This window comes from Pundamilia nyererei, unplaced genomic scaffold (genome assembly GCF_000239375.1).
Source record: "Pundamilia nyererei isolate P.nyererei 1_Seehausen unplaced genomic scaffold, PunNye1.0 scaffold00198, whole genome shotgun sequence".
Classification (NCBI taxonomy): domain Eukaryota; kingdom Metazoa; phylum Chordata; class Actinopteri; order Cichliformes; family Cichlidae; genus Pundamilia; species Pundamilia nyererei.
Window position 1 is genome coordinate 694,507 of NW_005187599.1, and position 10,956 is coordinate 705,462.

Genomic DNA, 10,956 nt, shown 5'->3' on the forward strand with positions numbered 1-10,956 from the left:
GTCAAATGTGACGTGATATTTGGATGCAAACTATCCATCCGTCCTCTTCGGCTTTTCTGGGCCAGGTCGCATTGGCAGCAGCCTAGAGAAGCCCTGACCTCCCTCTAAACCACTAAATCGAGGGCTTCGTTTTCGTTGTCGCTTCACCATGACGGACCAGTACAGCGTCCACATCAGTTCAGCCGCAGTACCTATCCGTCTGTCGATCTTCCCTCACACGTGAACAAGACCCCAAGGTACTTAAACTCTTCCACTTGGGGCAGGAACCCAAGATTACAAAGGGGGGAGTCCAACACTCACTGCTATGAGGACCAAGCTCTTGCAACGGTCGTATAAGGATCCAACTATTGTATGCAAACTACAATGTGATATTTAGAATCCTAATATACCCGTGTATCAGTTCCTGAATGTTGCCAATACAAACAAAAGCAGTAAAATTGATTGTAAGCATAGTTTTAAAGGTAAAAGATATTTTCTGAAAGTTTGACATTATTTGACCTTGAGGAAGATGTTGGAAACCAAACGTAATTTGATATGTAGAATCCCGATATCTAATTCCCTATATGTCTATATGTTGTCATTTCAAACAATGGCAGCAATACTTGACAGAGGTCAGAGGTCAAATGTGACGTGATCATACAGTGAGATTTGCTGGACGCAAATTTCCAAATCGTTTGTGTTCCTCATCACAGCTTTCCCAACATTATTTTGCATTCCTGAACTTGACTTTTCATGAAGACAGTCTCATGCTTTTTATTTAAGCGCAATTTATAACAGTATGTTTGCACTGAAGCACCACAGCAATTTCCTAATGTTGTAAACCCGCTCAACATTTGGCAATAAAACCCTTTCTGATTCTGATGCTGTATCCAGTGTTTAAAGGGCAAAGAAAAAGTCTAAAAGGAGGTTGGTTGTTTAGAGACATCTTGACTTTCACCACACTCAGGTTTAAGTCATTCCTGTCTCAGATGTTTTTACACATTATTTGTATGATTTCCAAATACCTCATTAATTACAAGTATGTGGTTTTGTTAGGTTTAGGCATTAATCTACTGGGTGGCATTTAAGAAATTACCATGGTTTAAGTCAAAATGTAACAGCTGTCACATCTTTCAAGACTGTGTTGTCCTGGTTGCCATAGTGACACCTCACATTTCACTAACATACACACAAAAAATGTTACAATTTGCGTCCATGAACACAAAAATATGTTACATTTTTGTGATTATTTCGCAAGCTGCCATGAGGCAGAGCTGCAGTGAGAGGGGATATGCCTACTTTGGTCATTTCTTGCACTGTGTAGTGCCTCTGGGCAAACCTCAGGCTCAAGATTTTGCATTACCAGCATTAATTCACACACCCAATCTACCTTGCTGTCATAGTACACACTGCTGGTTTAATGGTGCACTGTTAATAAACAAGGTCTTTACCTAATTTAAATGAGTGTGTTTAACTGTTTATTATACAGATATCTGTGATTTTTGCCCATATTACTACGTTTTTTTATAGTTATTCTACTGAGCAATTTGCACGTGATTTTTTTCCAAGTCAGGAACACTTCTACAACAACAAGCACAAAGACAGTGAATGCCTACTGTCAAATCTTTCATTTATACATGCTGTTATCATTATTTCAGTTGTATTTTGATTTAAATTCACGAGCATATGTTTTGTGGTTTGTGGGTAGGGAACAGTGTCAAGGCTTGTCTATTAACATACCTCTATGACTTCAGGGTTCGTCTTCAGGGTTATTCAAATTTCAGTAAAAGTGTCCCTACACATGTGCTTCATGTGCAGTATGTGGGGCACATAAATGCACCAGAAAGTGAGATCACTGTCTCTTAGTATGTACCTGATATTAAGGAACAGAGTGAGGTGTCCCTTAAAAGCCAAGCCTGAATAAATGAGAAGGGTTGGAGTAATCGAACATGAATATCGTAAAGAATGAGATTTCTATATTGAATCTGTCGGGGCCAGTGGTGTCAAAGGAGTGCTAATGAATGTTATCAGTGTGTTTTTATACCTCACAAGATTTTGGGAATGGCTGTGGTGCACATGTACTTTCAGAAGAAGGAACATGATGTAACATATGTATAAGACTGAAGGAGGTGCAAACAGGTGGACTACAACTTAGAACACAGAAGCCTTTAAGGTGGTGATAGGGGAGAATGCAGCTAGACAGCATCAGACTATAGGATGACTTCAGAATTCAGGAAGAGGAAGTGAGTGAATGCAGAGCCAAGGTTAAATGGTGGAATTTGAAGAATGTTGCACAGAGTTCAGGAAGGAGCTGAGACAGGCTCTGGGTGCTAGGGAAGAGTAACCAGAGGACTCGGAAAGTACAGTTGTGAGGAAAACTACGAAGATTTGGTGTATAATCTGGACAGAGGAAAGAGGACTTGGAGAAGCGATGGTGGAATGAGGAAGTACTGGAAAGGAAGTACAGGAAAGTATTCAAAGGAAGAAGTTAGAGAAAAATAACAGGACAGTCAGGGAGATAGGCAGGAGTATTGTGAGAGAGAGACACGGCAAAGGCTTATAGTGAACTGTAGTTGAACTGAAAGAGGAAGATGGATGGAGCACAGTTACTGAGTCAGGAAGTGCAGCGGAGTAAGGAGGAAGTAAACATAGATATGAAGAGGATAGAGAGTGGAAAGGCACTTGGTCCAAATGGCATACCTGCAGAGGTATACTGACGAGAGAGCGCAATTTAACTCAGTAACACACAATCATCTCAACTGGTTTGAGATCAGTAAAATAATTAATATAAAATGAACTAAAAGTGGAAAAAACCTTTCAGCTTTGAAATGTAACCTTGAAATGGTCTGAGTGCGACTCAGAGCTTGGACTGTTACTCTGATGCCATCTGGTGGACAGAACCTGGTGATGCATCAGTATTACACTACTGATTGCTTTTGGTTCATGCAGCTCTTCATTATCTCTAAATATAAATGAGCAAACACGGGCAAATAACCTACATGTGAAGGACTGAGTGTGTATTCAGCCTGTGCTGCTGTGTAGAAAGGAGAGGGAGAAAGTTAGAAAGAGGAATGGCTACAAAGAATGTAGACGGGTAACCAACACTAACACCTTCCTGGGTTGGCTTAACTTGCAGTCCTCTGATATCTCCCCATCTTTCTGTGCAGTTTCACCCATCCCCCCTCCTCAGGTTTATGGGTCACTTTCTCTTCCTCCCTCCTGTTCTTGGTTTCATATTCCCAGCCCCTCTGTCAGCTCGTTTCTATTAAGGTTGATCTGTTGAAGAAGAAAGAGAAACAGCTGGCTATTCATTTTATCAGCGACTGAGGAGAGGAAGGAGAAGGAGGGAGAGATGTAAAGATTACTTCTTTCCTGAAGTCCAGTTGCAACAACAGGAGGCTGGACTTTGTCTTGAAAATCAGAAATGTGTTCGTAGAGAAAAAGACAATAATTCACATCCCAGCAAAGAAAACAAGAAAACATGTATAGCCTGTAAATTAAAAAAGAAACAGATTTGGTAGATTAAAAAAATTATTATACATTTTAAAATTATAAATATATAAATAATATAAATTTCCAAGATGAAAGATAAAAAGATAACACTGCCAACTAAAACCCCAGACATCTCAAGAAGAAAAATAAGGCAGGACAATAAGGCATTCAAACCCACAGATGACTCTTTAAAATACTCTGCAGCCACAGTGCAGTAATACAATTAGGTATAATTTCTGCTGGGATTGAATTTACGCAGTTCTTCAAAGGATATCATAACATGAGTGTAGACGATGCAGATCTTTAAAGCTTTTCAAGTCTTTCTAATCGTGCTTTTAAACTGTAATCTTCTCTTTCTCGGGTGAGAATCGGATTGTGGAGCAATACTATAAATCATATGTATACTTTAAAAAACACCAGATATTAGAAAAGACATAAAAAAAATTACAGATTAAACAGGAGGAAAAAACATTACCGCACGAGATATGAATAAATTCACAAATGCAAAAATCTGCAGCCCTGAGAGCCCGACTTCAATTTTTATGGGAATTTGTTCCAAATATGTAGAGCATAAAAATGAAATACTGCTTCTCCATGTTTAATTCTGAGTCAGAGACAACAAGCAAAAACGTGCTATGGCACTAAACTATTCGGTACACACACACAGTCATTTTCATATCTCCGTGAGGGCATCTAACTGACATAATGCTTTCCCTAACCTTCCAAAACGAACGCCTAAACCCAAACACAACCTAATCATAAGCTCAGAAACGCCAATTTTAGGTTCCCACAAAGATGTCTAAACATAGTGTAGTGTGTATGGAAGTGGGCTTGCTGACATCTTCTATATTGTTGTAATTATAATTTCACACCATATGGCTGATTATCATTAATTTATCAGCTGACCACACGAGGCAATTAATGTACAGGCAGCAGTCAATTAAAAAGCAACACAACCCAGCAGGTGTCATGGGGGTGATGATCTCGATGCTCCCAGTTTAATTATTTCATGCAGGGGAAAATTAAATGAACTTATACAGTTAATTACGCCTGGAATCTAAAATGTTTGAACTGCGCTTGTTATTATGTGCTGGTTTCCAAATGCAGCCCCTGTAAAACAAATAACTGTAGATCAGATTTAAAGCAAGTGTCAGGAGAAATGTACATGGTAGGCATTGCATTGTATGTATTGTACGTAAGGCACATTCAGACCCATTAATTACTGGTAATTACTGGTTATTGTGCATTTGTCATTAATATCACATACTTTTAAAGAGAAGAGTTTGAGTGGCAGAAATAAGCAAATTGTGTGTAGACTGCTGTGGTTAGACAGATAAGGTAAAATAGGAGAATATACATTATAGTAAAGGGGATTCCCATGATGCATTGAGTATTTCTTCTTCAGTCACTATGTATTAATAGACCTCTCTGCACTGAATCATACTTCTTATTAACCTCTGTCTCTCTTCCACAGCATGTCTTCATCCTGTCTTCCTTCTCTCACCCCAACCAATCACAGCAGATGGCCCCGCCCCTCCCTGAGCCTGGTTCTGCTGGAGGTTTCTTCCTGTTAAAAGGGAGTTTTTCCTTCCCACTATCGCCAAAGTGCTTGCTCATAGGAGCTCATATGATTGTTGTGTTTTTCTCTGTATGCATATTGTAGGGTTTACCTTACAATATAAAGCGCCTTGAGGCGACTGTTGTTGTGATTTGGCGCTGTATAAATAACATTAAACTGAAGTGAATTAAAGACTTCAGTATCACAAACTACAGCCATGTTACTATAAGCATCCACCACGGGAACAGTACACTGTATATATATGATGGCAAATAAAAAGCAGAATGGCTCCCTTTAAGAGAAAAAAGGTCCCAAACGGTGTGTATATCACAGAGGTAAGCAGGCACATTTGAATTTATTAAAATGCTTACCTTATATCTTTAGAGACATGTAAACTTATTACACAAATCTAATTCCTGCTGTTTAGTGCCTCTGCACCGCAGCCTCCTAGACAGGTGAGTTTTCTTGTACTTACAAGGAAACATGGATAGTGTGGGAGCGATGAGACTCGGAAGGGCTCGCATAATGTTAAAAACACACTAAGATGAATGTTTAAGAACCTGCATGCTACTATCTATCATTAATTAATTTGTGATGCCAAATGTATTCCAGGACTTGCTTTGTGATAATGGCAGATAATGATTTTCCCCCTCAACCTTGACACATCTACTCCAGCAGAAGTGTTTCCCAGAGTGCCTTTCAGCAGCCATTTAACATGATGCTTTAGATTAATAAAACATTGTCTGTATCAGCCTCCACCGTGGCTCCAAGGGATGTCGATATTTTGTTTCACCACCCATTGGAAAAAAATCAATCTAAGCAGTCTAGTATACTGTACATAATAAAGTGAAGCACGTTTCTTTGTTTTTGGTGAACAGCAGCCAGATCAGTGAGATGAAGATACAAAAGGACTACATTAATTACATTAATTGAATTAGAAAAGCTTTTAACTGAAAAATTTTCATGCCAACGTTTAGGATTTGTAATTTCAAATATTCTAGTTTCTGAAAATATGCGTTTTAAACATGTGGCTAAAACAGAACCCAAGCCAGACCCTACGTGGGTATAAGTGACCAGTGACAAGAATGACATGCATAAAAGTCAACAGATATTTGGAGAGCACTGACCCAAAGACCATTTAAAAAGACGTGGCTCCCTAACAAGACTTCACAGGTTCTTCTTTTACCCAACGAGTTTAATCAAGATCAGCCTAATCATTTTTGCCCAATCTTGGCTGATAGACGGCACTTATAACATTCCTCCTACTCTGCTCTTGCCTTGGCCAAGGAATTAACCAAGTGGTCCATGACAGTTTTATGGTGTAGACACAGCCAGGCCATCCTAGGAAGTCTTTATCATCCATTCTGTCCAGGTGACACAGAGACAGACACGTAAAAGGCAGACAGAAAAAGAAAGAGAGAAGCCACTTGTTATCTTGTTGGAGTGGGTGGGATGAAATCATCTGCAGTGTTCCCAATGTTATACGTCCTCCCGGCACTAGAGGGCAGTATTGTTCTTCTTCACAGGTAAAACAGTGCAGGGTTTTTTTTCCAAACTGGTTTTGAAGTAAAGACTTGGGGTATGTTTTGTGCAACATCATATGCTTCTATCCATCTCCGTCTCTCACACCAGTGCACAATCTTGTTTTTACATAGGAGGTGTGTGTGTGTGTGTGTCCGCATAACTAGTATACTATCTGAGTGCCTTGTTTGCACTGGCCAGTGGCAGTGAGGTACATCATTTGCTGAAAGGAACAGCAAACGTCCACTTCTTGTAGCACCACGAGCCTTTGCTCGCTGTGTCCTCCCTCTGCTTCGTCTCGTGTATTTCTCTTGTTCTTCCTCAAATTCTGCAGCACAGAGAAGGCAGCATCCCATTGTTAGCAATCAAAGCTCAAACCAATATTTCAAAAACCTTGAATAGCAGCCTAATAATTTTACTGCTGACACACTGTTAATACAACTGCTGCTACTAATACAGCCATGTTACTTCTGTTATCATTACTCTAGTTCCAATATCTCTGTTCTTGCTTATTGATAGTGTACTAAATACTGAACACCTTACTACTGCTGTTATAATGTGTTCTCATTTCCAGAGAATCAAATTCTGCTGCACTGTAAAAGTTGTTGGTGTCTCACAGAAACCAATACTTCTTTTTGATTCAGCGTGATGACACATGTTTAAGAAATATCACATGGATGCTTGTAAAAGATCCCCTTATGTCCCATGTAAACACACTTGGTGAGTGGAATTTTTCAGTGGATGTTTTTTACTCCAACGCTAACCACAGAGCTCTCACTTTGTAAATCAAACCAAGTAGTTTTGCAGTATATGAAGTGAAGGCAAAAGAAAAAAAAATGAAGTAAATCAATGACTGAAAACAGACAAAACACAGAAGTCCAAACAGGGCACAAAAACTTCAACTGACCATCAAAATAAGAACTTTTTGCTTCTAGAGAGATAAATCTTAACTTCTAGAATCTACTATTGCTGCAAAAGGTGCATGAAGGCTCTGATACCAAAGGACACCTCACACGACTGAATTTTAAATGAATGGCACTTTACAATTTACCAGTGCTTGATGCCTCAGGATGAGATTGTTCTTTCCCAGCCAACAATAATAACAATAATACTGCTCATCCAATTTTATTGGTTATCACAATAAAAAAAAGAACAGATGAAAAAAACAATCTTCAACCAGTTCAAGAGTAGGATGGAAGGAACTGTGCAGCAAGTTTGGAACACCAGAAACAACACCCAACGCATCCGAGCATGCCGTGTTAAATGCCACGACAATCTGCTTATGTTTCAAATTTTCCAATGTAATGAAATATTGGCTTTTTTACTTACTAAATATCAGCACTGATATAAAAGTCCTATAGCAGTCATGTTCTACTGCAAATATAATTGTTGTTAATGTTGATACTAAAATTAGTTCTGCTACTACGGGTATTATAATTGCTACACATGCTACTTCTGATTCTACAGCTAAGCCAAACTGTGCTTTACACTACTGGCACTGTCTGTCTTGCATTGTTCTCATTGCTGTCACAATAGTTACTCCAACCACCAAAACTGCCATAACTGCTATCAGCTACAACCAGCGGTTCTGTATTATTATTATTTTTAGATCACTACAACAGCTGCTGTACATCCTGCAATCAGTACACATTGCCAGCTTTACCTTAGACAACTTCAAATGTTTCACTTCTGATACTAGCAGTGTTGTATTCCAATACTCCCACTGTTGTTTTTCCCTTTATAACAACTGTTAACTCATCCATCTAGATCCTGGAAAGGCTTCAAATTAGAGGCATGGCTTATAGCCCTCATCTATAACTAAAGTAAATGAATTGGACCTCTCTACATGTTTGTGCTGTTGGGGCCTTTTGGGTCATTTTTAATAGAACTGTCTCTCAGGTCTATGTCCTGATGTCCGGTAAAGACCGTTAAGGAATTTTGTATCTCTTTTTTAAAAGTGTCTTCCTTATACAAAGACCTTAGTATGGACACAAATACCTTATGCAGGCATTTGGCCCTATTATAAAATCTACTACTGCTGTTAAAATATTTAAAGCTGTAAACATTAGTGCTCAGATGTTGTGACTCCATCGTGCTGTCAGTGCAACTAATAGATCTACAGCACTAAGTATTGCTCCAGTTTGTAGCGTTATAATTATTTCTCAATCACCATCTGATATGTTTGCTGTTTTTGGTCCAGCCATGACTGTGACAGTGAAGCCAAAGGGTGAATGCAGCGGTGTTTATACACCACTTTTAAAATCTAGACTAAATGCTGCTTTTGCACTAACAGCTATACATTTAGTGAGTCACATTTACAAACAGATGGTGCATGCACCACATGCATTGAACCACAGACTTTGTAATTAATATAGTCCTTGTGATCCACAGACACTTTACTAAGATAAGCAATAAAGCTGAGGCGAATGATGCTACCTGACCCTGCGGTCACTGCTGCTCAGTAGGTTTGGGACATGTTGAAGGTGTTGTGAATTGTCAGCTTCTTGCACAGGCTTGTCTGTGCCTCGAAGCACCTAACAAGGTGTTGAGTAGTCTCGATTAGAGGTAGGCCTCATCCCTCCATTCAAACAAAATCATTCAGAGGAATCAGAACGTTGAAGACTGACTGGCAGAGCAGCAGCGTGGCAGCATGCAGTCAGAAGTGCAGTCAGCTCTGCTGCCATAGGAAATTTTACCTTTGTAGACAGCACAATTTGCAGATGGAAACTGTATATGTGTAGAGGTCTTTTATGGCATGACCCAGTTTGGAGACTCCGTTGCAAAGCAGTTACATCATAACACTGATATATCAGCAGTTTGGAAAGCAGACTGATGAACTGCTGATGGGGCTGGACGGATAAGGACGTGAAGATGAAGATGAAGAGCACAACTAAAAGTGAAGACATTCTGGTCTGATGAGTTGAACACAGTATATTTTCACTTTACAAGTCATTTCTGACGTAGGAAACCTATTGCTGTTTGTTTGTGTTTGTTTCTGTTGTCAGTTGTACATCCATTAAGTCATATTTTATATCATTATTTAATATTGCAGTTTTTTTGTCTTTGTAATTGGCCATTTGTTCAAATTCATTCACGTGTGGGACAAATAATAAAAACTGAATGCTCATCAATCTCCAGAAAGAGTGTCATCGTTTTTTATGTCTGTGTTTGTTTAATATTTACCTCACAAATTCCATACTTCTCTGTCTGTATTTACTTTTCTTTTTCGCTCAGGTAACTTTCTTATTTTATCTTATTTTGAGACTTTCAGACCCTCTTTTCCTAACAGTCCATATACAGGAACTGGCAAATCAACCATGCACAAATACCATTTATCGAATATTTTCATGCCTAAATTCATTCGTACATTAGATACAAACAAATGAAGGCCTGGCTGTCGTGACACATTTAAACACTCATTGAATTTAAAAGCCTTTGAAAAGAATTCTACTACTTCTACTGCTACTAATGATGGTGGCGATTATTATTGCCTTTTGGTCATTTATATATCACAATTACAATCAGAAATAGATTGCATGTAAAGAAAAATCAATGCTAAAAATGATTTAACCCAGTTTAAACATATTCCACTTCTGTAGCTTTCATTAAAAGTAATTTCTATCATTGCTAGATGTCATCACTTGTCCTCTTTCTTGGCACCATCTCATGTATTCTGATGAAGCTGCACCCGCCCCCAGCTCAAATGAGTTTCTCACATGCTGCTTGTCGTCCACCTCATTTTCTTTTTTCTTTTTTTGTATTTTTAGTCTTTTTGTTATATCAACTTTCATTTCAAACTTCTTTTTTTCCCTCTGGGAAACATTATAAAGCACCTCTGTTATTACATATAGAGAGTGTTGCTTTTTGTTTCTTTTTTAACTGGTCATTTTGTGGAAAACACTGGAAAGATGAGCCCTTTCTGGCTTTCTGCCTGGATTATTTAAGTCATTTAAGTATTCTGGACACACATTAATAACTGAGGCTGAATGACTTTTTGGGGGGGTTTCTGTTTAGTCTATCTGTAGTCCAAATAGTATTTAACCAACCATATGAGCATAGAGTGGTTTGCACATTTGCTTTGCTAGCGAAAGGTTGCTGGTCCATCTCCAGCTAGAGATAGAAATCCCCCTTGGGGTTGCATCAGAACGGGCCTCTGATGTAAAAGTTTGCCAAATTAAACATGCAGAGAAGCATAAAAGCAAGTTTTATGCTCCATGCAATAAACACAAGAAGACCAAAAGTGAAATGCTTTGGCTGAAATCCACTCTAAAGCAACTATCAGTGGTTTTTATTTTTATCTCTCCAGCATTAATATCCTTCAAGCTCGGGTCCTCTACCAGAGGCCTGGGAGCTTGAGGGTCCTGCGCAGTATCTTAGCTGTTCCCAGGACTGCGCTCTTCTGGACA